Raw genomic sequence first — 10,644 nt, forward strand, 5'->3', positions numbered from 1 at the left:
GCAGTTATGGTGGTTTAAATAACACGGTAGAGGGGCGCCTGGGTGGCTCAGTCGGTTAAGCATCCGGCTTCGGCTCAGGTCATGATCTCACAGTTTGCGGGTTTGAGCCTCGCATCGGGCTCTGTGCAGACAGCTTGGAGACCGGAGCCTGCTTCGGATTCTGTGTTTCCCTCTCTCTCTGTCCCTCTCCAGCTTATGCTCTGTCTCTTTCTGTCTCTCCAAAAAATAAATAAACATTTTTTTTTAATTTTTTAAATAAATAAATAAATAAATAACACGGTAGATAAGGAAGGACAAGGTTAAGAAAGAGGGTGGATGGGGGGTGGGATGGGGTCGGCAGAGAGAGGAAGAAAGGTCCTCAGGTATCTCAGGCTAGAACGTGTTGCATTTGGAATATCCGTTTCTGGAGGAAATACCGGCTCTCTCTGGACCACCAGGGGGCACTGTCTGATCACGGGTAAGGCCAACTCTTGCCTCAGGCAGTCTGTGTTCAGGGGACACTCCCTCCTGCTCTGTCTGTCAAAAAATAGAGGACTTGAACATAAACCACTGTTTATTTTTTTACATTACTAATGAAATACACATTCCTCGAAGATCATAAATACTGTAATTAGATTAAAATGTATTAAAATGGAAGAAAAAAGAGGCATTTCATATTCATAATTCTATAATTATCCTTATCTAACGGAACAAATCTCTACTTCCTAATCATTTATAATTTTCATCACTCAACTATAGGTCACAGCAGGTATTAATATAGGGTGAGAAGGAGTTTTCCGGTTTCTGCTCTGCATTTATGCTCTTCAAGCACTTCCAACCGCTGCTTCCTTCATATTGAATAGTCTTGTTTGGCCTCATCATAACTCATTGAGATAGATGAGAGGCAATTATCATTTTTGCCTGGCACATAAGTAGACACAGAGGAGTTCTCGGCTGCTTGGGGCAGAATTGAAAATAGCCACCCAAGTTTGACAGGCTGCCCAGAACTCACTCAGCTCACCACCAGCCAGAATGAACCGGCCCTGGAGCACTGCCACTTCCTGGCAAAAGTCAACGACCAGGTGCTTTCAAGAGTGTGTTATTTGAGACACCTAGAGATGTTATTCCTGTCAGAGCACATCAGGACGTGTAGAAAGAGCTTAGAGCCCTTGCTTGGCCCAAAGTAGGTTGTTCCCAGAGGCCCCAGCAACATCTTCACTAAGAACCATTAATGGGAGAGGCCAGATACTGCTCCAGGAAGTAGAAAAGCCGTAAAAGGTGGAAGGAAATAATCCAGGCTTTGCTACCTGGTTATTCGATCGACAGACATGCATTACATGGTACTGCAAGAGTCACTGTTCAGTTAACAATGCATAAAATATCATCCTTACCCTGAAGGAACTTATTTCTAATTATGAGCACATGGCATATCTGCCTAAAAACATTTGTTAATAATAATATAAAATGGACTCAGGGCACCTGGGTGGCTCAGTCTGTTAAGTGTCCGGCTTCAGCTCAGGTCATGATCTCACGGTTCGTGGGTTCGAGCCCCGCGTCGGGCTCTGTGCTGACAGCTAGCTCAGAGCCTGGAGCTTGCTTCCAATTCTGTGTCTCCCTCTCTCTCTGACCCTCCCCTGCTCACGCTGTCTCTCGGTGTCTCTCAAAAATAAATAAAAAACATTAAAAAAATAATAATAATAATATAAAACAGACTCTATACCTATGTGGCAGAGCTCATCAGAGATGATTAGTAGATATTTGTTGATTGCCTACTAAGTTCCAAACATGACTGAGATACAAGAGTATATGTCAAGACACTGTGCTTGCCAGGGCAGACTTTACTCTCTAGTCATAAAGAGTACGAGATTTTTTGTTTATTAATTTATTCAGTAAATATTAATGAGCCACCTATAACATATGAAGCACAATGCTAAACAAGAGGGAATAACCCACAATCCCACCCACAAGGAACTCAGCCTAATAAGGAATCAGACCTGTAAACAAACAAATAGTTTACTTTCAATATAGTACACATGTGTCATTATATACATATATAATATAAATATAAAGTATATACATAAAGATGGAATTAGCTTATATTGTATTTTATAATTTATATTTATTGAGTATACATATATTTGTGTATTTATATCGTTATAAATTATATTTGTATTTTCTTTTATTGTTTTATAATATATGAAGATTGAATTACTTATAGATAGATGATAGAGATAGATAATGCTTCAGATGAGCATGAGAGCTAGGAAAAAAAAAAATCACAAAACAGTGACACTTAAGGAGGGTCTTGGAGGTGTTTTCCGAGCAGACTCATGAGTGAAGAGTCTTCCAGGTAGAAGAACTAAGCGTGCAAGGGCAGAGTCAGGAAATGGTATAATGATCCATTAATGGCTGAAGCTCAGAGTAAAAGTTGAGCAATGATGGAGATGAGTAGAAGACCAGAAGGGGAAGGGATTTTATCTTTCCAGCATAGAAAGTCTTTAGAATATCAAAAGAGAAGACTAAGACAATTTCATTTGTGTTTTAGAAAAATTATTATAATTGCTGTGTTTCACGTGGTTTGGAGTAGAATAAGATTAGAAGCAAGGAAATAATTATGGGTTTATTTCAGTAATCAAGACAAAAACTAATGAGAGGGAGGGGACCACAGAATGATTTAGGAGGCAGAACGAAGACAACATGGTAGCCGATCGATATTTGGACTAAGGGATGAGAAGTGTCAGTGATGGTGTATTTCTATTGGGTGTTCTTAGTTTCTATTGGGCCTTGATTGGGTGTTCTCTGCTCACATGCTGGCAGGCAGCAATAGGAGTGGAACCATAAGAAATGAATGGGAAGAATGAGGGACAAACAACTCAAAGCTAAATATGTTGAATCAAGGAAAAGTGTATGTGAAACATTTAATATACATCTCATAAGACATCCCATACATTTTTTAAAGTTTTTACTTATTTATTTGAGAGAGAGAGAGAGAGAGAGAGAGAGAGAGAGAGAGAGACAGCATGAGTGAGGGAGGGGCAGAGACAGAGGGAAAGAGAGAGAATCCCAAGGAAGCTCCCAGTTGCTAGCGCAGAGCCCAGTGCAGTTCTCAAAAACATGAGATCAGGACCTGAACTCAATCCTAGAGTTCAATGCTCAGCTGACTGAGACACCCAGGCGCAGCAGAAATGACCCATAAGTAGTTGAAAGCTAAGATAGTCTTAGAATATGTCCTAGAAACATTTGCATTAATCTAGATCTAGAAAAATAGATAGTATTTGTGGAGTGGAGGTAGAAGTGAGGGAAAGAGTTGGGAATGAAGGACCTTCCAGGAAAGGCACATTCTTAATGAAGTCAAAGAGTTAGGGAAAAGAATAATATATGAGACCCACCTGAACAAAGCAAACCTTAAGAAAAAAGGTCATGTTTCACAGTCAGAATGAATCCAACTCGCTCTGAGAACCAGTATTCTGGGAGTGAGATACAGTGTATGGTTTAGAGACTAGAAAATCTGGACCAGGGTGGCAAATAGAGGAGAGTGATTTTTCAGGGCATGAAGAATATAAGATAATAATGTCTTTTCCTTTAACAAAGTAAAATACAAAACCTCCAAATTTTAGTTCCTGAAGTAGAGTTTCTTGGTGAAAAGCAGAGGTTCAAATAATATGTATTGTACGCCAGGCACTGTTTTAAGCACTTTGCATATATTAATATTTTTTATCTTCCCAGCAACCATATTGAGTGGATATCATTATTATTGTCCCTTCAATTTTATGGCTGAGGAAACTGAGACACAGAAGTGCCCAGTAACTTGATAAAGGTCAGAGAGACGCTAAGTGGTGGGCAGGAGTCTGGCTACACGGCCATACCTTCCATTGCTTCCCTCCATTGCTCCCAGTCACAGTGGCTGCTCTAACTCCGTTCTTCAGCTTTGAGCCCACCCACCACCACCACCAGCATGCTAATTCCAGGAAGTGTCTGCTCTGTCCCCTTGCAGCACTGACACAAGCCAAAGCTTGTAAAAGTTTTCACTAAATCATAAAGGAGAGTAGGGTGGAAACAGGAAGAGTACTCAGAAAACTGATGTGACTTATGAAACACAAGTCTCTAATCCTTTTACAGCTAGCTAGCCTTGTTTTCCATGAGCTCCTATGCACACTACACCACCCCAAAGGCTGATATCCCTCCACACCTAGCCTGTGCCATATGGCTACACCATCTTTCAAACATGTGATAGGGGGAACTTGTAGACATCTGATTTAAAGATCTTTGTTAGTGGAACTCTCTCCTCATTTCCACAGATTTACCTGCAGGACCATCTGTTCTTCGAGTGATCAACTTCACACGTGACTTTATTCTACCAGTGGGATTTCCTGTCCACCACCCCATGTCCACAACCTTCACCCTGAAGTGTGTCCCTACTCTCCCCTAGCACAAGAGCATTTCCTAATACACTACACCGTTGTGTCCACAGGGGAGGATCCACACGTCCATAAAAATGAGGTATTTCTTTACAAGGTGGCAGGTGCTAGAGCAGGGAGGGGCCATCAGGCATAGAGAGGAAAGGATTGGACTTGACCAAACTTGGATGAGTGCCTTGTTATAAGGGTTGAAGGTGAACCCAAAGCTTCAAGTCCAGGTAACAGAGAACTAATGTATTGAAAAAGGCTGGAAAGTTGGTGGAAAGAACTGGTTTGGGGAGTTAAAACAAAGAAAGTGTTCTTACCCAAGTCATTGAGGTGAGGCAGACAGATCTGAGTACAGATGTCTGGTGGCCAACTGGACACCTGAGGCTATAGGCTGGTGACAGAGATACAGACCAGAGCATCATCAGCACAAGGTGAGAAATGAAAAAGAATTGATAAATGTTCCAACATTTTAAAAAGGAAAAAAAAAAAAGACTAAGTGGTCAGAACTCATACCTATAGGGCAAAATGAAGAAAAGGAAGAGGAAACAAGGAGATAAAAGGGAAAACGGAAAATCCAGGGATACTGCAGCACCACAGAAAACAAGGGAGAGACTTTTTTCTTAAATAAAACACTTTCTGGGGAAGGCGCCTGGGTGGCTCAGTCAGTTAAGCATCTGGCTCTGGATTTCGGCTCAGGTCGTGATCTCACAGCCTCTGAGTGCAAACCCCGAATGGCAGAGGGCTCTGCACTGGCAATGCAGAGCATACTTGGAATTCTCTCTCTCTCCCTCCCTCTATCTCTGCCCCTCCCTGCTCATGCTCGCTCATTCTCTCTCTGAAAATAAATAAACAAAAAAAAAACCTCTCTCTGGTGCATTATACCATTCAGCCCTCACAGAAACTCTGTCCTGTCATCATCTTGCGTTCTCATTTTATACGTAAGGAAACTTAATCTGACAGTAAGGTGGCTTTCCCAGCACCACACGGCCACAACAAGGCCCCACTGGCCTGGCAATCAGCATTTCTGGAACAAACCCTTATGTTTTGTTCAGCAAAAGCCCCTAAATGCAAAGCTTCGTTCTGGACTCCAAGGAAGGCAGGCTGGCGTAACCCACTCCCATTGTCAGATAAAGGATCAATCAGAGGAACCCACTCTGAATCCACAGCAGCCTTTCGGTACCCAAGCTGAAGGCAGGAAGCTGTAACCAAGAACAGACATTCCTGTCAGTCCCAAGCTCCCCCATGACCTTAAGAAAGTAACTTCCCCCATATGTCTCAGTTTCCCTCCCTGTAAATCGGATACCCTACCTTCCTCCAAAGAAAAAGTGTGTTGAGATCAATTGGGTTTTGTCTACAATAGCTTTTATTTTTTAATGTTTATTTTTGAGAGACAGAGAGAGTGTGAGCAGGGGAAGGGCAGAGAGAGAAGGAGACACAGAATCTGAAGCAGCTCCAGGCTCTGAGCTGTCAGCACAGAGCCCGACGCAGAGCCCGAACTCAAGAACCGTGAGATGGTGACCTGAGCCGAAGTCGGACCCTTAACCAGCTAAGCCACCCAGGCACCACTAAAATATTTTTTATAGTTTATTTATTTATTTTGAGAGAGAGTGATCACAGGTAGGTGGAGGAGCAGAGAGAAAGGGAGAGGGAGAGAATCCCAAGCAGACTCCACTTTGTCAGCGTGCAGCCTGAAGTGTGCTTGAACTCCCAACGATGAGATCCTGACAAGACACGTAACTGACTGAACCACCCATTGCCCCCTTCATTCTTTTTTTTAATTATAGCAGAGTAAACAGACTGTCCCATACTCTGTGCCCCTGTATTTACATACACATTCTTTTTTTTTAATTTATTTTTGATACAGAGAGAGACAGAGTATGAGAGGGGGAGGGGCAGAGAGAGAAGGAGACACAGAACTGGAAGCAGGCTCCAGGCTCTGAGCTAGCTATCAGCACAGAGCCTGACGCGGGGCTCAAACCCAGAACATGAGATCTGACCTGAGCCGAAGTCAGAGGCTAACCGACTGAGCCACCCAGGCGCCCCTACATACACAGTCTTAAAAGCAATCCAGGAGCTGCCTGTACCTAAAAACTAAACACTCTCATCACTTATTGAGCACAAATCATGTACTGTAATTTAATTATTGTCTTTTATAATATCTGCGTGGGACCTAAAGTTCGGACTGTTTTTTTAAAATATTTATTTCTGAGCGAGAGGGTGAGCAGGGAGGGAGGAGCAGAGAGGGAGGCTGGACAGGGGTCTGAAGCGGGCTCTGCACTGACAGCACAGAGCCCGATGCGGGGCTCGAAGCCCACTAACCATGAGATCGTGACCTGAGCCAGAGTCGGACACTCAACCAACCGAGCCACTCAGGTGCTCTTGAGCTTTTTTTAAAGACAGTTTTTTTCCTTCCAGAAGGTGACAATAGAGTGAGGAGGCCAGGCGGTCCAGACTAATATCTTCCATCTCCACAGTCGGAGTTGAGTGGGCATCCATGCTGTGGGAGACACCAGGCTACATGCTATGGGACATGGCTGTCCCATGAAACAAGGCCTCTGCTGGAAAGACAGAATGAAGAGTCCCCTCATGTGGTGAAATTGAGTTTTTACATGCCTGGTACACCACCTCCTTTCCAAGTTCTTTTTCTTGTCTATCAATGCGGAGGCCAAGGCAGTACACGGCATAACTATGAAATGAATACACATAAAAGGCAATTTTTCTTAATTCCTGTGCCCATAATCCTTGATAGGCATCATAAAACAGCAATGTGGTAGGAACAGAGCACCCAGGGCATCGTAAAGCATAATGGTTCGTTTGTGCACACCCTCTATTTTTCAACAAAAAAATGACTTTCTTTAAATTCTTTATATTAGGAAATACTGGCAAGAGAGGGGAAAAAAAGAAAAAAGGGAGAGAAGGAGAAAAAGGGAAGAGAGAAAGGAGAAAAGAAGGAAGGAGAAAGAAAGTAAACAAACAAAAAGAAATCTTTCCATTGTTTTGAAAACTGGATCAATTCTTTTAAAAAAAAAAAAAAAAAAAAAACTCCAGGGGCGCCTGGGTGGCTCAGTCGGTTAAGCCTCCGGCTTCAGCTCAGGTCAGATCTCACGTTCATGGGTTCGAGCCCCGCGTCGGGCTCTGTGCTGACAGCTAGCTCAGAGCCTGGAGCCTGCTTCCGATTCTGTATCTCCCTCTCTCTGACCCTCCCCCTTTCATACTCTGTCTCTCTCTGTATCAAAAATAAATAAAAAACATTTAAAAAATTAAAAAAAAATTTCCTGGCAGAAACAGAGTCACTGGATCATCTCGCTGATTCCTGTGAAGCTACAGTTCGGTTCCAAGAAACGTAAGCTCCTTGCTTACATTAGCAGAGCTCATGATTAATCATCTCGGTCCCTGAATTTCTGTCGCCGCAGCTGCTTTGCACCCCTAGCCACTGCCTCTCACAGACTCAGTGTCAGCTTTCAGCTTGAAAACCTGGTTAAAATCAGAGGTTGTCTGAAACAGTGACCCAATTTGCAGCTTACCCACTTCACAACTAAAACTGGGACAAGCGACGAGATTCTTTTTTTTTATTTATTTTGAGACGGAGAAAGAGAGCCTACGCGCAAGCAGGGAAGGGGCAGGCAGAAAGAGAGAGACTCTCAAGCAAGCCCTGTGCTGCCAGCACAGAGCCCAACTCGGGGCTCAGTCTGTGAGATCACCGCCTGAACCAAAACCAAGAGTCAGACGCTTAATGGACTGAGCCACACGGGTGCCCCAAGAAACTAGATTCTTATGTACAAGGGAATAAGGAGAGGTTGGTTGAGGGCACACACTGTCAGCTATAAGATGGATAAGGTCTGAGGCGCTCCTGTAAAACATGGTGACTACAGGAAGGAAAGGGAGGGGAGAAGAAGGGAGGGACGGAGGGAGGAAAACTAGGTCCCTGGTTGAATGGGGAGCCATAGGGACTTCTGTGGCCCCAGAGACGAAACAGGCTGGGAAGAAACTGGAACACGCCTGGCACATTTCTGCCAGGTTAGGGTCTGGCGTTCAGACTTTGAAGAGCCATAGCTGAGCCTACAGAACAATGTGGAATTGAGCCTCTTGAAACCGTTTTTGTTAAAGTGTGGCTGTCACAGGGCCAGGTCACAGGGCCACGTCCCTGCTCAGGCAGGAGACAGGCTATCCATCAGCACTTAGCTCTGCCCCTGGGAGGCCTGACACATTGCACGCCCCCCACCCCCATTGACCGAGCCAGTTCAGACAGGCTCAGAATTCCTACAACTATAATTCCATGTCATCTCAAACCGGAAGATAAAGGAGAGGCAGGAGGAATGAAAAAGCAGGATTCAGGCATAGGACTGAGATCACTGGGGAAAACACTGCAGACCCCGAGAAGGTTTTATTCCCAGAGTTCAAGCCATGAAAAAGTTCTCCTGAAATATACAATTCTGGGCCTGGGCGTGGAGGGGGGAGGAGGGGGGAGGAGGGGGGAGGGAAGGAGGGGAACTCCAGGAGATGGAAGCACTTTTATTGCCAAAACTGAATCCCTTACCATCCCGACACCCTCAGAGCATTAAGGTTTGCAGTTTGGCACCTGAAGCATAGGAAGGTGTCAAAGCTTTGACAGATAGCCAAAGGTCACACCTCAGTCTCTGTGACAATTCCACTAGTGGTCAGAGAGTCACCGAGCCCTAAAAGTCAATGAACATTTTTTGGTTTCTTTGGAGATAATGATCTCAAATGATTAGGAGTCCTAGTGGCAGAAAGGAAGAAATCCCAATGTGTGTTTGGCAGCCCGAATGTTGTTTCCAAAACAATTTAAGTAGCCAGTTGTCTTTTCACCGGATTCTTTACCTCACAGCACCTGGCTGGAGGCTCCATTGTTGCTCTCTGTTTCCACTTCCGCCGCTCTGTGTGACTAAATTCCTGTTAGTATCACATCTACCTCTTTAGTCCTTGAGCAGTTTCATGTGTTTGTTCAAGCGCTCTCTCATTTTTCAGAAAGTTTAGTTCAAATACTTATGAAAGTGTGGAACAGGGGCACCTGGGTTAAGCATCTGACTCTTGATCTTGGCTCAGGTCATGATCTCACAGTTCATGAGTTCCAGCCCCCCATCAGGCTCCACTCTGGCAGCACCGAGCCTGCTTGAGATTCTCCCTCTCTCTGTCTCTGCCCCTCCCCCACTCATGTTTTTCTCTCTCTCTCTCTCTCTCTCTCTCTCTCTCTCTCTGTGACTCTCTCAAAATAAGCATCTCTGCAAAAGAATATCACAGGTTCTAATAATGAGAGGGAACCACAGCTCCTATTTGATCTGTTGATTTAGCAGATGCTAGGATACTAGACTGAAAATGTCCAAAAACGGAAATAGGATGTAAATTCTTACCGCATGTTCTCCTCCTAGGCATTGCATAATTTCCTCTTCTTGTCTCCTGTGCCCGCTTTTCTTCCACCATTGAGACTGCTCCCAGGGTCTCCTCCATGATGTGATATCTTGTGTACAGCAGCGAATTAGACATCCTCAGAGGATTTTAGATGTTCACCCAGGGCAACTCAGAGCTTCCCTGAGGAGGGAACCGGGCTTCAGGAATCATCCTTGATCTGCCTTTCATCATACCTCAAACTGGATGATACAAACTCTCCAGGACTTGCCCTCATCCTTGCAGTCATCTCAGGAATGCTTCCAGAAGGCTCTGCAAAGGAGTTCTCCATCACAGAGCTGGGTATCTTAGCTTTGTTGAAAGTACACTCTGAGTTACCCAGGAAGTTTCCAGGCAGAGGATGTCAGGAAGGACCTCAGGAGAAGAAAGAGCTGCCAGTAATGGGGAGGTTTATAAGAACGCCCTTTTACTTGCTCTCCCCTTCACTACTATTACTAATGTCCCAGCCAGCCTTCCTGTAACATTCCAGTAATTCACCGGCCACAAAAATCATAAAGATGGAAAAGATGGTAACAGGGCATGTATCTAATATGCTCCTGTTCCAGTTCACAGCTCTGTAATCTAATTATTTTTAAGGACAAAAGCATAGAAGGGAAGGAGGGGAGAGAAAGATGAGGAAATGGTGATTTTTAAATAAAATGTTGGAGTTGGATATATTTTAATCTAAAGATGTATAACCTCTAAGGGTTAGAAAGGCCATAAAGATACCTCCTCCGAAAACATCTCCCTTGTACCAACATCCCCTCTACCATTTTTCTGCCAAGGGGTCCATTTCCTATGTGTGATTACTACTGAAGGAAAAATACCCACAGAGGCTGCCCATTCTATCCCTGCT

Source organism: Suricata suricatta, chromosome 15, assembly GCF_006229205.1.
Source record: "Suricata suricatta isolate VVHF042 chromosome 15, meerkat_22Aug2017_6uvM2_HiC, whole genome shotgun sequence".
In the NCBI taxonomy this organism is placed as follows: domain Eukaryota; kingdom Metazoa; phylum Chordata; class Mammalia; order Carnivora; family Herpestidae; genus Suricata; species Suricata suricatta.